The 7206-nt window shown below is 45.4% G+C and overlaps 1 non-coding gene across 1 annotated transcript; it reads right to left on the bottom strand.

Moving 5' to 3' along the window:
• Nucleotides 1-690: 690 nt before the first annotated feature.
• On the bottom strand, nucleotides 691-765 carry Trnas-cga (transfer RNA serine (anticodon CGA)). Its single transcript has one exon. It is a non-coding gene; the product is annotated as a tRNA-Ser (tRNA).
• Between the last annotated feature and the right edge of the window lie 6441 nt (nucleotides 766-7206).

The following is a 7206-nucleotide window of genomic DNA, read 5'->3' as shown; positions in this document are numbered from 1 at the left end:
GCAATATGCTTCCAGTCATCAACAGTTCAATGTCGGTGTTGACAGGCCCAGGCGAGGCATAAAGCATTGTGTTGTGCGGTCATCAAGGACACACAAATAGGCCTTCGGTTTCGAAAGCCCATATCTGATGTTTCATTGAATGGTTCGCACGTTGACACAGCGCTGAAATCTGCAGCTGTTGCGAAATGCTTGCACTTCTGTCACATTGAACGATTCTGTTCAATCTTCGTTGGTTCCATTCTTGCAGGATCTTTCTCCGGCCCCAGCGACGTCAGGGATTTGATGTTTTACCCCATTCCTCATATTAACGGTACACTCGTGAAATGGTCGTACGGGAAATCCCCACTGCATCGCTACTTCGGAGATGCTGTGTCCCACCGCTCGTGTGCCGACTATAACATCCCGTTCAAACTCACTTAAATGTTGATATCCTTCCATGGTAGCAGCAGTAATTGATTTAACAACTGCGCCACTCATTTATTGTTTTATATAGGCATAGCCGACGCAGCGCCGTATTCTGTCAGTTTACATTTCTCTGTATTTGAATAAGCATATGTAGACTAGTTTTTTTGGCGCTTCAGTGTATATGACATGTCAATCAATCATACATCATAAAGGCGTTGTGTCCTCACCTGAGGCAAGATGGTCAGCAATTAATTTCCTGAACACTTCTTGGCAGATTAAAACTGTGTGCCGGACCGAGACTCGAACTCGGGACCTTTGCCTTTCGCGGGCAAGTGCTCTACCAACTGAGCTATCCAAGCACGACTCACGCCCCGTCCTCACAACTTTAATTCTGCCAGTATCTCGTCTCCTACCTTCCAAACTTTACAGAAGCACTCCTGCGAACCCTGCAGCACTAGCACTCCTGAAAGAAAGGATATTTCGGAGACATGGCTTAGCCACAGCCTGGGGGATATTTCCAGAATGAGATTTTCACTCTGCAGCGGAGTGTGCGCTGATATTTCCTGAACAGTCTCAACTCTCTTACGGGCTATGTATGGTCGGGCATTGTCATGCTGTGGTGATTGCAGGGTGAACTTGGCTTTTCAGTATGATCTGAATAAGAAGTGGTGGTTACCATTACTCCGCTATTCACGTAATTGTCCAAAATTATTCCATTTGCAAACCCAGAAGAGAATGGGCATAACTTTTCCAGCAGACGGTTGAGTGCGGAACTTTTTTTTCCAGAGATGAGCTATGGTGACACTCCGTGCTTGACCTTTTCGTTCCTGGTAATGGACCCCAGTCTCATAGCCTGTAACAGTTTTTCCATAAATGCATCACCTTCGATGTGGAAACTGTGCAAAAGTTCTTCACAAGCATCGAAGCGAGGATCTTTCAGTTTGGCACTGACATGGCACCATCTTACAGACAGCTTACTGAACTGCAGTTCACTGTGACCAGTATTATGCCCTGAACCAATACTAATCTTCAGGATTGTGGCTGTTTCGTTCAGAGCTTACATTTGTTCTCCTTTACAGACTCCTCCACCAACACAGTATTCTCCTCTGTCATTGCACTGTCAGCCTGTCCTGGCCTTAGGGCATTCTCCACAGAAGTTGCACCGCTTTAAAAAGACAAACCAGAATCACAGTGCTGTCATTGTGATGAATATCGATTGGCTTGACACCTTCACTATTAAACAAAAAAATAAAAAATAAAAAATGCATCACAAATCGCTGTTTAATAGCGGTGCATGCTCACAGCGGGATGGCCATCTTGTTGAGGTCGTTGCTGCCTTCTACTGTGTTTTAGCATAACTCTGCCACCTGTCGGTCACTTTCTGAACGTCTAGGAACACTACTGCCACCTACCAACTCCATCACACAACTTTTCGAAATTTTTTGAAACTGCTTTTCATTTGGATCACCCTTGTATTTCATTCATTCATTCATATCATTTTTGCCCTTATGGATAGTGTTTGAACTCAAGTATCTGATGATGCCACAATTTTCACTTCTTTCCTTTCACCCTTTTCTCTTCCCAAAATCTCTTCATCCCTTGCCAATGCTCTTGTTTCCTTTGTTCCATCGATAATGCTCCCTTCTTCGTCTTCTCATTTACCATAAATTTTGCGTTCCTAATTTTGTTCCTGAATTCCTTTCTGTTTTTTATCATTTGTTTGTTGATCCCCAGGTGCCTTATGTCTTCCTCTATTTCATGATACTAATTTGTTTTAAGGCATCAAAAATTCTCTTTATCAGTCTGGTGTTGTTCATTCTCTGTATGTGTCCGTAGAAATTTAGTCTGCATTTTCTGATCATGTCTGTGAGTCTGTCAGTGTGTTGGTATAACTGATTGGTAGGTCTTTTCATCCACATGTCATCTTTGTGTATTGGTCCGAATATTTTCTTGAGAATTTTGCGTTCTTTTTTTTCTGTCTCCATAATCCCTGATGCTCCAATTGTGGTCGTTTCTGACACATACAGTGCACCCGGTAATACTGCTGTTTTGTAGTGTCTAATTTTGGCCTGTCTTGATATGCTTTTCTTATTATAATGTGACCCTGTGAGTTTGTATGGTTTCTGGAGTCTTTCTGTTCGTTCTATGTTGGATGGCTTGTTTGATCGCCGGCCGAAGTGGCCGTGCGGTTAAAGGCGCTGCAGTCTGGAACCGCAAGACCGCTACGGTCGCAGGTTCGAATCCTGCCTCGGGCATGGATGTTTGTGATGTCCTTAGGTTAGTTAGGTTTAACTAGTTCTAAGTTCTAGGGGACTAATGACCTTAGAAGTTGAGTCCCATAGTGCTCAGAGCCATTTGAACCTTGTTTGATCATCCTATTGGTATGTATTCCCCTAAATATTTAAATTTTTCGACTCTTTTTACGGATCCAAACATCGTTTGAAGGATGTGTACATTGTTGGTTTGTCGTTACATGTATTGAGCCTTCTCATACGATGTCTGTAGACCTGTTTTGGCAGCTGTTTCGTGTAGGTGTTCCAGTGCTTCCTTTGCCTCATGTGTGTTATTACTAAGTATGGCTATGTCATCTGCAAATGCCAGACATTTTATGATCGTTCTTGTTTCACGTGTTCTTCCTGGCTGTATTCCTTTAACTTGTTCTTCCCATTGGTCGACAGTTTTGTCTAAGACTATGTTAAACAGGATTGGTGAAAGCCCATCACCTTGTCGGACGCCTGTGTGTATCTGGAAGGGTTACGAAATTTCTCCCACGATCTTAATCTTCGAGGTGGTGTCTGTGAGTGTCTGTTGTGTAATTGCCCTGATTTTTTTGTCGATGCCATGTTCTTCCAGTATGTCAAAGAGCGTTTGTCGGTCTATGGAGTCATATGCTTTTTTAAAGTCAACAAAGGTAACTACAGTGTTTCTTGTCTGTCTGACTTTCAAAAGTGTCCCCAAGTTCCACAACTTTTCTACGCCTGGTCTGCCTCTTCTGAAGCCTGCCTGGTATTCCCCTATTTGCGGATCACCCTTGTATTATTATTACTATTCCAGTGAATGTTTTTGTAATACCTTTGATACGTGTTGTTCCTGGTCGAAATAAAGAGAGAACTTTACGGTCATAATCTGGTCAAGTTAAATAAACAATCAATAAATCAATACTGGTCAATATTCATGCGCGATGTCAAGTCAGCAAGTGAAGGCAGTTTCCTTGTCTGCCCCACTGGATGGCAGCACTGACCGACAGTGACGCGCTGTATACTGTACTGGAGCGAGCACTCACTGGTGGGCGGCCAGCCAGAGAGCACGCTCGGGGGCGTCGGCCGCCTCCAGCCGCCCCCGCACCGCCGCCTCGCACAGCAGCCGCGCCTCGCAGTCCGCCCCCGCACCTGCAGCCAGCAGCTCGTCAGAAGAACCGCCCACCACCGAACGATGCCGGGACACGCCAGGTGCAGGCCTGCCAAAACATGACAACGTCTGAGTCAACTGAGGGTGGGAGCGTAGCTGCGCACAGGTTATATACACTGCTGTCCACTAAATTGCTACACGAAGAAGAAATGCAGATGATAAACGGGTATTCATTGGACAAATATATTATACTAGAACTGACATGTGATTACATTTTCAAGCAATTTGGGTGCATTGATTCTGAGAAAACAGTACCCAGAACAACCACCTCTGGCCGTAATAACGGCTTTGATACGCCTGGGCATTGAGTCAAACAGAGCTTGCATGGCGTGTACAGGTACAGTTGCCCATGCAGCCTCAACACACGATACCACAGTTCATCAAGAGTAGTGATTGGCGTATTGTGACGAGCCAGTTGCTCGGCCACCATTGACCAGACGTTTCCAGTTGGTGAGAGATCTGGAGAATGTGCTGGCCAGGCCAGCAGTCGAACATTTTCTGTATCCAGAAAGGCCCGTACAGGACCTGCAACATGCGGTCGTGCATTATCCTGCTGAAATGTAGGGTTTCGCAGGGATCGAATGAAGGGTAGAGCCACGCGTCGTAACACATCTGAAATCTAACGCCCACTGTTCAAAGAGCCGTCACTGCGAACAAGAGGTGACCGAGACGTGTAACCAATGGCACCCCATACCATCACGCCGGGTGATACGCCAGTATGGTGATGACGAATACACGCTTCGAATGTGCGTTCACCGCGATGTCGCGAAACAGAACCTGTATTCACCCGAAAAAAAATGACGTTTTGCCATTCGTGCACCCAGGTTCGTCGTTTAGTACACCATCGCAGGTGCTCCTGTCTGTGAGGCAGCGTCAAGGGTAACCGCAGCGGTGGTCTCCGAGCTGATAGTCCGTGTTGCTGCAAACGTCGTCGAACTGTTCGTACAGATGGTTGTTGTCTTGCAAACGTCTCCATCTGTTGACTCAGGGATCGAGACGTGGCTACACGATCGGTTACAGCAATGCGGATAAGATGCCTGTCATCTCGACTACTAGTGATACGAGGCCGTTGGGATCCAGCACGGCGTTCTGTATTACCTTCCTGATCCCACCGATTCCATATTCTGCTAACAATCATTGGATAATACGATAAACCGCAATCGTGATAGGCTACAATCTGACCTTTATCAAAGTCGGAAACGTGATGGTACGCATTTCTCCTCCTTACACGAGGCATCACAACAACGTTTCACCAGGCAACGCCGGTCAACTGCTGTTTGTGTATGAAAAATCGGTTGGAAACTTCCCTCATGTCAGCACGTTGTAGGTGTCGCCATCGGCGCCAACCTTGTGTGAAGACTCTGAAAAGCTAATCATTTGCATATCACAGCATCTTCTTCCTGTCGGTTAAATTTCGCGTCTGTAGCACATCTTCGTGGTGCAGCAATTTTAATGGCCAGTAGTGTAGCTTCGGAGATATAGGGTCATCGTGCTTTACTGCACTTCCAATGAAAAATTACCTCGTGCATTTTCTTCCGCTGACAAAAGCCATCGAAGTACCATAGTATGTTTATGTACCTTATTTCGACACCTTGTCTGGTCAGTGCTTGTCGAACTACAGTGGGGCTGAAGGAGTCAAATTCGTTTTAAAAATCTGCGAAGGCTATGCAGAGTGGCATTTCACGTTCATTGGCTCGACTAGTTGCATTATGCTATAACCACTGTGGAATTCAGCTCGTTCAATGGGTTGTGCGTTTACTACAATAGCACTCACGCGTTTTGTGAAGACTTTAGGGAAAAGTTCCTGGATGACAGGGAGTACACTGATTGGACGGTAACTCTCCAAACCGTGAATACATCAAATACATGAAACACAGATGCTGACTATAAGGAAGTTAAAAAAACCGATGCAGGAAACAGAAAGAGCTGCTTGAACATTTAGAGCGCAGGTGGGGAGACAGTACTGAGCAAAGAACGGAATGTGGAAGAAAAATGTAGAGTGGTTATACAAAGTAAACAAACTTCAAAGAAATATCAAATAAAGGTAGGACGAAACAAATCTTGATGGAATGAGACGTATGACACTGGAAGAGGAGTTTGTCAGAGTAGTGGAAGACTTAACTCAAAACAAGGCAGCTGGAGTAGATGACAGATGCCCAGAATATCGCGATCTTTGGGAGAGCCAGCCACGACAGAGCTTCCGAGTACTTTGCTATGTCTGACAGAACTACACTATCAACGACAAAGCTTATTCTTGATATTTGTTCTCCCTGTACTTTAATTTCTTACCGTGCAGACTGAAAATAGTGAGGGACGGGCTTCAGCCACGCCTCTTCTCCCCGTCAATTACTTATCCCTTCTCATGAATTGCTACAAACAGCTTAGGTAGTAATAGAGAGCTAACGTTTTTATTTTTATTGTTAAAGTTTTGTGTTTGACAGTGGCCTAATTTGGGTGAACGCAGTATTATGATTTAAAAGGAAACGTGTTACTGCCTATTTTATTTACAACATAATAGCGGATGAGTTAATAGCACCTTTCCTTTCCCCCCAAAATTTTATTTAGATAGTAAAATTAGTTCAGCTACAGCTGATATTCCAGGGGTAATGCTGGCAGAAGAGTTGGGAACCGCTGCTGTACAGGCTAGGCTAGGCTAGGCTAGACTAGGCTAGGCTAGGCTAGACTAGACGGCGGTACCCACGCGCTGGAGTTGACCGTGATGACGGACGGCTGGATGCTGGCCAGGAAGAGGCCCAGGGGGATGAAGGCGGCCAGCGCGTGCAGCACCTTCTGCACCAGGCCGCTCCGCGGTGAAGGCCTGAAAGACGAAAACGATTTCATCAGATTATTTTTCCTTTTACTCCATCGCAGAGTAGCCCTTGTAACCTACAGGGTGACAATTATTGTACTAAAAATCTTCCGGGTTGTTAGGCCACGTCATATTTCCTTCTAAAACAATCGACGTTTCGACCCCACCGCTGCGATCTTCTTCAGAATGTTACGGTGTCCACTAATGCTAGAACACTGTCAGAGTCTCGCATTCTCTTATAAAGGGGAATTTTCCCGCGTTTGTACTGGAGAAATGGGAGTATCGGTAAAAATTCTCGTGGCTACCATTGGTGGACCATCGTCATAGGCTAATATTCCCGCGCTGATGCACATGGAGGGGCGTTATTGGTTGAACTCTTATAGGTACTGTTGGTAATGGGATAGAAATGCACTATTCCACACTTACGCTGGAGAATGGTTATTGGTTGAAACTCCTCCTACTGCTATTGGTTGGCCGTCATCGCCGGATAGATGCGAAACAGACAGAGCAAGAGAGGGCGAATGTTTACCCAAAATATTTTTGTCCGCCGAGGTGACTTGCAGCGCATTGCTTATGTCGCTCGC

This window comes from Schistocerca cancellata, chromosome 10 (assembly GCF_023864275.1).
Source record: "Schistocerca cancellata isolate TAMUIC-IGC-003103 chromosome 10, iqSchCanc2.1, whole genome shotgun sequence".
Lineage (NCBI taxonomy): Eukaryota > Metazoa > Arthropoda > Insecta > Orthoptera > Acrididae > Schistocerca > Schistocerca cancellata.
This window is presented reverse-complemented; position numbering and strand designations above follow the sequence as displayed.